Raw genomic sequence first — 12422 nt, 5'->3', positions numbered from 1 at the left:
AAGCATGATGATTGGTTCAAACTTAGGAGGAGTGCAGCCGGAGAGATAAGTGTGAGCTCTTTGATGAAGTGTATTGCTGATGTTCAAGTGCTTGCCTTGACCGATGTCGTTGACGATTATGTCCGCGTTGGAGAGGATACAATCTTGGAGGTCGTTTGAAGATACACAAAAGACGTGATTGAGATCTTTGGGCTGGAGTACTTGAGGGCACCCACCAATGAAGACACCGAGAGGCTGCTGGGATTGATTAAAGAACGAGGATGACCTAGGATGCTTGGATCAATTGATTGCATGCACTGGACATGAAAGAATTATCCCGTGGGATGAAAAGGTCAGTACAAGGACCACTACAAAGATCCAACAATCATTCTTGAGGTTGTTGCATCAGAGGATCTATGTATTTGGACTTCAATATTTGGATTGCCTGGCTCTCATAATGACATGAATTTGCTGTCGAGATCACCACAGTTTGCTAGGCTTGTTTCCGGAGATACTCCTCCTTGCAACTATGTTGTCAATGGCCCTGATTACACGATGAGTTACTACCTTACAGATGTCATCTATCGTCCATGGGCCACATTTGTCAAGACAACCCCGCGTCCTAAAGGTAACAAGAGGTCTCACTCTGTCAATGCGTCAAGAGTCTACAAGGAAGGATGTGGAGAGAGTTTTTGGTGTGGTTCAAAAGCGCTTTGGCATCATTCAATGCCATGTTGAGTATTGAAACCCCCAAGGTCTTGTGGCAAATAATGAGATGTTGCATCATTTTGCGCAGCACGATCATTGAAGATGAATGAGTCATGCCAGAGAACTTTTAGTACATCTCCAATGGGGATCCTATTGAGCCGGAGCACGAAGCAAACATAGAGAGATTCCTCACGCCACATAGAAGCATCGAGAACCGAGAAGTTCATACAGCTCCAAGATGATCTCGTTGAGCATCACTAGCAACTTTATACACTTCATAGTTGTGATATCATACTCTTCACTTCATTTGATCCCTTTCGTGTGTTTTAATTTGAAAATTTTGGTTTGTAAACTCTGAATTTGTACTATTCGTGAATTGTGTGAACCTTAATTATTATGTTTGGATTTAATATGTATACAAATATGTAGTTGAAATGTAGTATGTAAATTAAAACTAGAAAGATTTAGCAAAAAAGTAGTGAATTAAGTTTAGGGCATCGGTTAGGAACCACACCTTTTTTAGAGGAGCAGAAGCTATCTTATATTGTACAAAGGCACCTTGGAGCCTTACCCTTTCCCCGTCCATAGTAAAGAAAGGGAGACTTTTGGGCGACCCCAGGCGATCCACCTCGCCGCCGCCAGATCGGCGGGTTCCTCACCCTCCGGCGGCTGCTCCGGCAGTGGGAGGATGGGGAGGCTGTTGGGGAACGCAATATTTCAAAAAATTTACCTACGATCACACAAGATCTATCTATGTGATGCATAGCAACGAGCGGGGAGAGTGTGTCCACGTACCCTGGTAGACCGAAAGCGGAAGCATTTTATCAACGCGGTTGATGTAGTCGTACGTCTTCACGATCTGACCGATCCTAGCACCGAACGTACGGCACCTCCGTGTTCAGCACACGTTCAGCTCGATGACGTCCCTCGTATCTTGATCCAGTTGAGGCCGAGGGAGAGTTCCGTCAGCACGACGGCGTGGCGATGGTGATGATGAAGTTACCGGCGCAGGGCTTCGCATAAGCACTACGATGATATGACCGGGGTGTGTAACTGTGGAGGGGGCACCGCACACGGCTAAGACAAATCTTGGAGTGCCTTTGGGGTGCCCCCTGCCCACATATATAAAGGAGGGAGGAAGCGGAGGCCGGCCCTAGAAGGGGCGCGCCAAGGGGGGGAGTCCTACTTGGACTCCCGGTCCAAGTAGGATTCGCCCCCCCTTCCTATTCCAACTATGAGAAGGAAGGGAAGGAGGAAGAGGGGAGAAGGAAGGAGGGGGGCGCCGCCCCCTCCTAGTCCAATTCGGACCAGCCCATGGGGGGCGCGCGGCCACCCCTTGAGGCCCTTCTCTCCTTTTCCGTATGGCCCATTAAGGCCCACTACTTCCCCCGGCGAATTCCCATAACTCTCCGGTACTCCAAAAATACCCGAATCACTCGGAACCTTTCCGATGTACGAATATAGCCTTCCAATATATCGATCTTTACCTTTCGACCATTTCGAGACTCCTCGTCATGTCTGTGATCTCATCCGGGACTCCAAACAAACTTCGGTCATCAAATCACACAACTCATAATACAAATCGTCATCGAACGTTAAGCGTGCGGACCCTACGGGTTCGAGAACTATGTAGACATGACCGAGACACATCTCCGGTCAATAACCAATAGCGGAACCTGGATGCTCATACTGGCTCCTACATATTCTACGAAGATCTTTCGGTCAAACCGCATAACAACATACGTTGTTCCCTTTGTCATCGGTATGTTACTTGCCCGAGATTCGATCATCGGTATCATCATACCTAGTTCAATCTCGTTACCAGCAAGTCTCTTTATGTTGGAAATATGCCCTAGAGGCAATAATAAAATGGTTATTATTATATTTCCTTGTTCATGATAATTGTCTATTGTTCATGCTATAATTGTGTTATCCGGAAATCGTAATACATGTGTGAATACATAGACCACAACATGTCCCTAGTGAGCCTCTAGTTGACTAGCTCGTTGATCAACATATAGTCATGGTTTCCTGACTATGGACATTGGATGTCATTGATAACGGGATCACATCATTAGGAGAATGATGTGATGGACAAGACCCAATCCTAAGCATAGCACAAAAGATCGTGTAGTTCGTTTGCTAGAGCTTTTCCAAATGTCAAGTATCATTTCCTTAGACCATGAGATTGTGCAACTCCTGGATACCGTAGGAGTGCTTTGGGTGTGCCAAACGTCACAACGTAACTGGGTGACTATAAAGGTGCACTACGGGTATCTCCGAAAGTGTCTGTTGGGTTGGCACGAATCGAGACTGGGATTTGTCACTCCGTATGACGGAGAGGTATCTCTGGGCCCACTCGGTAATGCATCATCATAATGAGCTCAATGTGACCAAGTATTTGGTCACGGGATCATGCATTACGGTACGAGTAAAGTGACTTGCCGGTAACGAGATTGAACAAGGTATTGGGATACCGACGATCGAATCTCGGGCAAGTAACGTACCGATTGACAAAGGGAATTGTATATGGGATTGATTGAATCCTCGACATCGTGGTTCATCCGATGAGATCATCGTGGAACATGTGGGAGCCAACATGGGTATCCAGATCCCGTTGTTGGTTATTGACCGGAGAGTCGTCTCGGTCATGTCTGCATGTCTCCCGAACCCGTAGGGTCTACACACTTAAGGTTCGGTGACGCTAGGGTTGTAGAAATATTAGTATGCGGAAATCCGAAAGTTGTTCGGAGTCCCGGATGAGATCCCGGATGTCACGAGGAGTTCCGGAATGGTCCGGAGGTGAATAATTATATATAGGAAGTCCAGTTTCGGCCACCGGGAAAGTTTCGGGGGTCACCGGTATTGTACCGGGACCACCGGAAGGGTCCTGGGGGTCCACCGGGTGGGGCCACCTATCCCGGAGGGCCCCATGGGCTGAAGTGGGGAAGGGAACCAGCCCCTGGTGGGCTGGTGCGCCCCCCTGGGCCTCCCCTGCGCCTAGGGTTGGAAATCCTAGGGGTGGGGGGGCGCCCCACTTGGCTTGGGGGGCAAGCCACCCCCTTGGCCGCCGCCCCCCTTGGAGATGGGATATCCCAGGGCCGGCGCCCCCCAGGGGGCCTATATAAAGGGGGGAGGGAGGGCAGCCGCACCACAGCCCCTGGCGCCTCCCTCTCCCTCCCGTGACACCTCTCCCTCTCGCTGAGCTTGGCGAAGCCCTGCCGAGATCCCCGCTACTTCCACCACCACGCCGTCGTGCTGCTGGATCTCCATCAACCTCTCCTTTCCCCTTTCTGGATCAAGAAGGAGGAGACGTCTTCCCCAACCGTACGTGTGTTGAACGCGGAGGTGCCGTCCGTTCGGCGCTCGGTCATCGGTGATTTGGATCACGACGAGTACGACTCCATCAACCCCGTTCACTTGAACGATTCCGCTCGCGATATACAAGGGTATGTAGATGCACTCCTCTCTCTCGTTGCTAGATGACTCCATAGATTGATCTTGGTGATGTGTAGAATTTTTTTGATTTCTGCTACGATCCCCTAAAGTGGCATCATGAGCTAGGTCTATGCGTAGTTTCTATGCACGAGTAGAACACAAACTTGTTGTGGGCGTAGATGTTGTCAATTTTCTTGCCACTACTAATCTTATCTTGTTTCGGCGGCATTGTGGGATGAAGCGGCCCGGACCGACCTTACACGTACGCTTACGTGAGACAGGTTCCACCGACTGACATGCACTAGTTGCATAAGGTGGCTAGCGGGTGTCTGTCTCTCCCACTTTAGTCGGAACGGATTCGATGAAAAGGGTCCTTATGAAGGGTAAATAGAAATTGGCATATCACGTTGTGGTTTTACGTAGGTAAGAAACGTTCTTGCTAGAAACCTATAGAATCCACGTAAAAACTTGCAAGAACAATTAGAGGACGTCTAACTTGTTTTTGCAGCATATGCCTTGTGATGTGATATGGCCAAAAGGATGTGATGAATGAAATATATGTGATGTATGAGATTGATCATGTTCTTGTAATAGGAATCACGACTTGCATGTCGATGAGTATGACAACCGGCAGGAGCCATAGGAGTTGTCTTTATTTTTTGTATGACCTGCGTGTCATTGAATAACGCCATGTAAATTACTTTACTTTATTGCTAAACACGTTAGCCATAGAAGTAGAAGTAATCGTTGGCGTGACAACTTCATGAAGACACGATGATGGAGATCATGGTGTCATGCCGGTGACAAAGATGATCATGGCGCCCCGAAGATGGAGATCAAAAGAGAAAAATGATATTGGCCATATCATGTCACTATTTGATTGCATGTGATGTTTATCATGTTTTACATCTTATTTGCTTAGAACGACGGTAGCTTAAATAAGATGATCCCTCGCAATAATTTCAAGAAAGTGTTCCCCCTAACTGTGCACCGTTGCGAAGGTTCGTTGTTTCGAAGCACCACGTGATGATCGGGTGTGATAGATTCTAACGTTCGAATACAACGGGTGTAAGCCAGATTTACACACGCAATACACTTAGGTTGACTTGACGAGCCTAGCATGTACAGACATGGCCTCGGAACACGGAAGACCGAAAGGTCGAGCATGAGTCGTATGGAAGATACGATCAACATGAAGATGTTCACCGATGTTGACTAGTCCGTCTCACGTGATGATCGGACACGGCCTAGTTGACCCGGATCATGTTTCACTTAGATGACTAGAGGGATGTCTATCTGAGTGGGAGTTCATTGAATAATTTGATTAGATGAACTTAATTATCATGAACTTAGTCTAAAATCTTTACAATATGTCTTGTAGATCAAATGGCCCACGTTGCCCTCAACTTCAACGCGTTCCTAGAGAAAACCAAGCTGAAAGATGATGGCAGCAACTATACGGACTGGGTCCGGAACCTGAGGATCATCCTCATAGCTACCAAGAAAGATTATGTCCTAGAAGCACCGCTAGGTGAAGCACCAATCCCAGAGAACCAAGACGTTATGAACGCTTGGCAGCAGCGTGCTGATGATTACTCCCTCGTTCAGTGCGGCATGCTTTACAGCCTAGAACCGGGGCTCCAAAAGCGTTTTGAGCAACATGGATCATACGAGATGTTCGAAGAGCTGAAAATGGTTTTCCAAGCTCATGCCCGGGTCGAGAGATATGAAGTCTCCGACAAGTTCTTCAGTTGTAAGATGGAGGAAAATAGTTCTATCAGTGAGCACATACTCAAAATGTCTGGGTTACACAACCGCTTGTCCCAGCTGGGAGTTCATCTCCCGGATGACGCGGTCATTGACAGAATCCTTTAGTCGCTTCCACCGAGCTTCAAGAGCTTTGTGATGAACTTCAATATGCAGGGGATGGAAAAGACCATTCCTGAGGTATATTCAATGCTGAAATCAGCGGAGGTGGAGATCAAAAAGGAACATCAAGTGTTGATGGTGAATAAAACCACTAAGTTCAAGAAAGGCAAGGGTAAGAAGAACTTCAAGAAGGACGACAAGGGAGTTGCCGCGCCCGGTAAGTCAGTTGCCAGGAAGAAGCCAAAGAATGGACCCAAGCCTGAGACTGAGTGCTTTTATTGCAAGGGAAGTGGTCACTGGAAGTGGAACTGCCCCAAATACTTAGCGGACAAGAAGGCCGGCAACACCAAAGGTATATGTGATATACATGTAATTGATGTGTACCTTACCAGTACTCGTAGTAGCTCCTGGGTATTTGATACCGGTGCGGTTGCTCATATTTGTAACTCAAAACAGGAGCTGCGGAATAAGCGGAGACTGGCGAAGGACGAGGTGACGATGCGCGTCGGGAATGGTTCCAAGGTCGATGTGATCACGGTCGGCACGCTACCTCTACATTTACCTACGGGATTAGTTTTAAACCTCAATAATTGTTATTTAGTGCCAGCTTTGAGCATGAACATTGTATCTGGATCTCGTTTAATGCGAGATGGCTACTCATTTAAATCCGAGAATAATGGTTGTTCTATTTATATGAGAGATATGTTTTATGGTCATGCCCCGCTGGTCAATGGTTTATTCTTAATGAATCTCGAACGTGATGTTACACATATTCATAGTGTGAATACCAAAAGATGTAAAGTTGATAACGATAGTCCCACATACTTGTGGCACTGCCGCCTTGGTCACATTGGTGTCAAGCGCATGAAGAAGATCCATGCGGATGGACTTTTAGAGTCTCTTGATTACGAATCATTTGACACGTGCGAACCATGCCTCATGGGTAAGATGACCAAGACTCCGTTCTCCGGAACAATGGAGCGAGCAACCAACTTATTGGAAATCATACATACTGATGTGTGCGGTCCAATGAGTGTTGAGGCTCGCGGTGGCTATCGTTATGTTCTCACTCTCACTGATGACTTGAGTAGATATGGGTATGTTTACCTAATGAAACACAAGTCTGAGACCTTTGAAAAGTTCAAGGAATTTCAGAGTGAGGTTGAGAATCAACGTGACAGGAAAATAAAATTCTTACGATCAGATCGTGGAGGGGAATATTTGAGTCACGAATTTGGCACACACTTAAGGAAATGTGGAATAGTTTCACAACTCACGCCGCCTGGAACACCTCAGCGAAATGGTGTGTCCGAACGTCGTAATCGCACTCTATTGGATATGGTGCGATCTATGATGTCTCTTACCGATCTACCGCTCTCATTTTGGGGCTATGCTTTAGAGACTGCCGCATTCACTTTAAATAGGGCTCCGTCGAAATCCGTTGAGACGACACCGTATGAATTATGGTTTTGGAAGAAACCTAAGCTGTCGTTTCTAAAAGTTTGGGGATGCGATGCTTATGTCAAGAAACTTCAACCTGAAAAGCTCGAACCCAAGTCGGAAAAATGCGTCTTCATAGGATACCCTAAGGAAACCATTGGGTATACCTTCTACCTCAGATCCGAAGGCAAGATCTTTGTTGCCAAGAACGGGTCCTTTCTGGAGAAAGAGTTTCTCTCAAAAGAAGTAAGTGGGAGGAAAGTGGAACTTGATGAAGTACTACCTCTTGAACCGGAAAGTAGCGCAGCTCAGGAAGATGTTCCTGTGATGCCTGCACTGACTAGAGAGGAAGCTAATGATGATGATCAAGGTACTTCGGATCAAGTTACTACTGAACTTCGTAGGTCCACAAGGACACGTTCCGCGCCAGAGTGGTACGGCAACCCTGTCTTGGAAATCATGTTGTTAGACAACGGTGAACCTTCGAACTATGAAGAAGCGATGGCGGGCCCAGATTCCGACAAATGGCTAGAAGCCATGAAATCCGAGATAGGATCCATGTATGAAAATGAAGTATGGACTTTGACTGACTTGCCCTATGATCGGCGAGCCATAGAAAATAAAGACTTGTCGCTAAGGGTTATCGACAAGTTCAAGGGGTTGACTACGATGAGACTTTCTCACCCGTAGCGAAGCTGAAGTCCGTCCGAATCATGTTAGCAATTGTCGCATTCTATGATTATGAGATATGGCAAATGGACGTCAAAACGGCATTCCTTAACGGCTTTCTTAAGGAAGAATTGTATATGATGCAGCCGGAAGGTTTTGTCGATCCTAAGAATGCTAACAAGGTATGCAAGCTCCAGCGCTCCATCTATGGGCTGGTGCAAGCATCTCGGAGTTGGAACATTCGATTTGATGAGATGATCAAAGCGTTTGGGTTTGCACAGACTTATGGAGAAGCCTGTGTTTACAAGAAAGTGAGTGGGAGCTCTGTAGCATTTCTCATATTATATGTGGATGACATACTATTGATGGGAAATGATATAGAATTCTTGGAAAGTATAAAGGCCTACTTGAATAAGTGTTTTTCAATGAAGGACCTTGGAGAAGCTGCTTACATATTAGGCATCAAGATCTATAGAGATAGATCAAGACGCCTCATTGGTCTTTCACAAAGTACGTACCTTGACAAGATATTAAAGAAGTTCAATATGGATCAGTCCAAGAAGGGGTTCTTGCCTGTATTGCAAGGTGTGCAATTGAGCACGGCTCAATGCCCGACCACGGCAGAAGATAGAGAAAAGATGAGTGTCATCCCCTATGCCTCGGTCATAGGGTCTATTATGTATGCCATGCTGTGTACCAGACCCGATGTAAACCTTGCCGTAAGTTTGGTAGGAAGGTACCAAAGTAATCCCGGCATGGAACATTGGACAGCGGTCAAGAATATCCTGAAGTACCTGAAGAGGACTAAGGATATGTTTCTCGTTTATGGAGGTGACGAAGAGCTCGTCGTAAAGGGTTACGTCGATGCTAGCTTCGACACAGATCTGGATGACTCTAAGTCACAAACCGGATACGTGTATATTTTGAATGGTGGGGCAGTAAGCTGGTGCAGTTGCAAGCAAAGCGTCGTGGCGGGATCTACATGTGAAGCGGAGTACATGGCGGCCTCAGAGGCAGCACAAGAAGCAATCTGGGTGAAGGAGTTCATTACCGACCTAGGAGTTATTCTTAATGCGTCGGGCCCGATGACTCTCTTCTGTGACAACACTAGAGCTATTGCCCTTGCCAAGGAGCCCAGGTTTCACAGGAAGACCAGGCATATCAAGCGTCGCTTCAACTCCATTCGTGGAAGTGTTTAAAATGGAGACATAGATATTTGTAAAGTACATACGGACCTGAATGTAGCAGATCCGTTGACTAAACCTCTCCCTAGAGCAAAACATGATCAACACCAGAACTCTATGGGTGTTCGATTCATCAGAATGTAACTAGATTATTGACTCTAGTGCAAGTGGGAGACTGTTGGAAATATGCCCTAGAGGCAATAATAAAATGGTTATTATTATATTTCCTTGTTCATGATAATTGTCTATTGTTCATGCTATAATTGTGTTATCCGGAAATCGTAATACATGTGTGAATACATAGACCACAACATGTCCCTAGTGAGCCTCTAGTTGACTAGCTCGTTGATCAACATATAGTCATGGTTTCCTGACTATGGACATTGGATGTCATTGATAACGGGATCACATCATTAGGAGAATCATGTGATGGACAAGACCCAATCCTAAGCATAGCACAAAAGATCGTGTAGTTCGTTTGCTAGAGCTTTTCCAAATGTCAAGTATCATTTCCTTAGACCATGAGATTGTGCAACTCCTGGATACCGTAGGAGTGCTTTGGGTGTGCCAAACGTCACAACGTAACTGGGTGACTATAAAGGTGCACTACGGGTATCTCCGAAAGTGTCTGTTGGGTTGGCACGAATCGAGACTGGGATTTGTCACTCCGTATGACGGAGAGGTATCTCTGGGCCCACTCGGTAATGCATCATCATAATGAGCTCAATGTGACCAAGTATTTGGTCACGGGATCATGCATTACGGTACGAGTAAAGTGACTTGCCGGTAACGAGATTGAACAAGGTATTGGGATACCGACGATCGAATCTCGGGCAAGTAACGTACCGATTGACAAAGGGAATTGTATACGGGATTGATTGAATCCTCGACATCGTGGTTCATCCGATGAGATCATCGTGGAATATGTGGGAGCCAACATGGGTATCCAGATCCCGTTGTTGGTTATTGACCGGAGAGTCGTCTCGGTCATGTCTGCATGTCTCCCGAACCCGTAGGGTCTACACACTTAAGGTTCGGTGACGCTAGGGTTGTAGAAATATTAGTATGCGGAAATCCGAAAGTTGTTCGGAGTCCCGGATGAGATCCCGGATGTCACGAGGAGTTCCGGAATGGTCCGGAGGTGAATAATTATATATAGGAAGTCCAGTTTCGGCCACCGGGAAAGTTTCGGGAGTCACCGGTATTGTACCGGGACCACCGGAAGGGTCCTGGGGGTCCACCGGGTGGGGCCACCTATCCCGGAGGGCCCCATGGGCTGAAGTGGGGAAGGGAACCAGCCCCTGGTGGGCTGGTGCGCCCCCCTGGGCCTCCCCTGCGCCTAGGGTTGGAAATCCTAGGGGTGGGGGGGCGCCCCACTTGGCTTGGGGGGCAAGCCACCCCCTTGGCCGCCGCCCCCCTTGGAGATGGGATATCCCAGGGCCGGCGCCCCCCAGGGGGCCTATATAAAGGGGGGAGGGAGGGCAGCCGCACCACAGCCCCTGGCGCCTCCCTCTCCCTCCCGTGACACCTCTCCCTCTCGCTGAGCTTGGCGAAGCCCTGCCGAGATCCCCGCTACTTCCACCACCACGCCGTCGTGCTGCTGGATCTCCATCAACCTCTCCTTTCCCCTTGCTGGATCAAGAAGGAGGAGACGTCTTCCCCAACCGTACGTGTGTTGAACGCGGAGGTGCCGTCCGTTCAGCGCTCGGTCATCGGTGATTTGGATCACGACGAGTACGACTCCATCAACCCCGTTCACTTGAACGCTTCCGCTCGCGATCTACAAGGGTATGTAGATGCACTCCTCTCTCTCGTTGCTAGATGACTCCATAGATTGATCTTGGTGATGCGTAGAAATTTTTTGATTTCTGCTACGATCCCCTACACTTTACTCGTTCCGTAATACTTCATCCCGCAACTAACTCATTAGTCACATTGCTTGCAAGGCTTATAGTGATGAGCATTACCGAGAGGGCCCAGAGATACCTCTCCGAAACTCGGAGTGACAAATCCTAATCTTGATCTATGCCAACCTAATAAACACCTTCGGAGACACATGTAGAGCATCTTTATAATCACCCAGTTACGCTGTGACGTTTGATAGCACACAAGGTGTTCCTCCGGTATTCGGGAGTTGCATAATCTCATAGTCTGAGAAACATGTGTAAGTCATGAAGAAAGCAGTAGCAATGAAACTGTAATGATCATAATGCTAAGCTAACGAATGGGTCTTGTCCATCGCATCATTCTCCTAATGATGTGATCCCATTCGTCAAATGACAACACATGTCTATGGTTAGGAAACATAACCATCTTTGATAAACGAGCTAGTCAAGTAGAGGCATACTAGGAACACTTATGTTTTGTCTATGTATTCACACATGTACTAAGTTTCATGTTAATACAATTCTAGCATGAATAATAAACATTTATCATGAAATAAGGAAATAAATAATAACTTTATTATTGCCTCTAGGGCATATTTCCTTCAGAGGCCCCGATCTGCGGCGAGTATATAGCGTAGGTTCGGTTTGGGAGCTAGCCGGCGGCGTTGGGGAGTGGGCGGCTGGGCCGGAGTGGCGTTTTGCGACGGAGGTCTTCCCCTCCGGCGGTGGAGGTCCGAGGAGCTCCGCTGCCGATCTTCCGTCTTCCGCGTGCTCGGGGCTCGGTGGAGCTGCTGGGTGCACTTTTCCCTCGCCGTAGTCCGCGGGACGGTGGATCCGGGATCTCGAAGTTCTGAATCGAGCTGGTGGTGCGGTGCAGGGCGTTGGCTTCGACGACGCGGGATGGAGGCCTTCCGGGGCTGAGCTTCATCGACTTCCCGTCCGCAGAGGGTCTGTTCCAAATCCAAGGCTTGTGTGGAGCAGCCGCGGCGGCGCGCCGGCGATACGTCGTCGTCGTCTTCGTCAACGGGGTGCTAGGGGGCTTCAATGTAATTTTTTCTTATCTCAGGACCTTTCTGTAAGAACCCTGTGCTAAATATCAGCAGTTCTTTTCCCGCAAAAAATATATATAAAGAGTTATAAATACTGCTCGGAGTATAAGGTATCGGCTAGAGATGCTTCTAAGATTCGTAAGTCCCATCTGCCCTGTCTTTTGTGGGCGTGATTTCCTTACACATACATCAAAGATGTT

The sequence above is a fragment of the Aegilops tauschii genome, chromosome 3, assembly GCF_002575655.3.
Source record: "Aegilops tauschii subsp. strangulata cultivar AL8/78 chromosome 3, Aet v6.0, whole genome shotgun sequence".
NCBI classification, from domain to species: Eukaryota; Viridiplantae; Streptophyta; class Magnoliopsida; order Poales; family Poaceae; genus Aegilops; species Aegilops tauschii.
Note: the sequence above shows the minus strand (reverse complement) of the source record.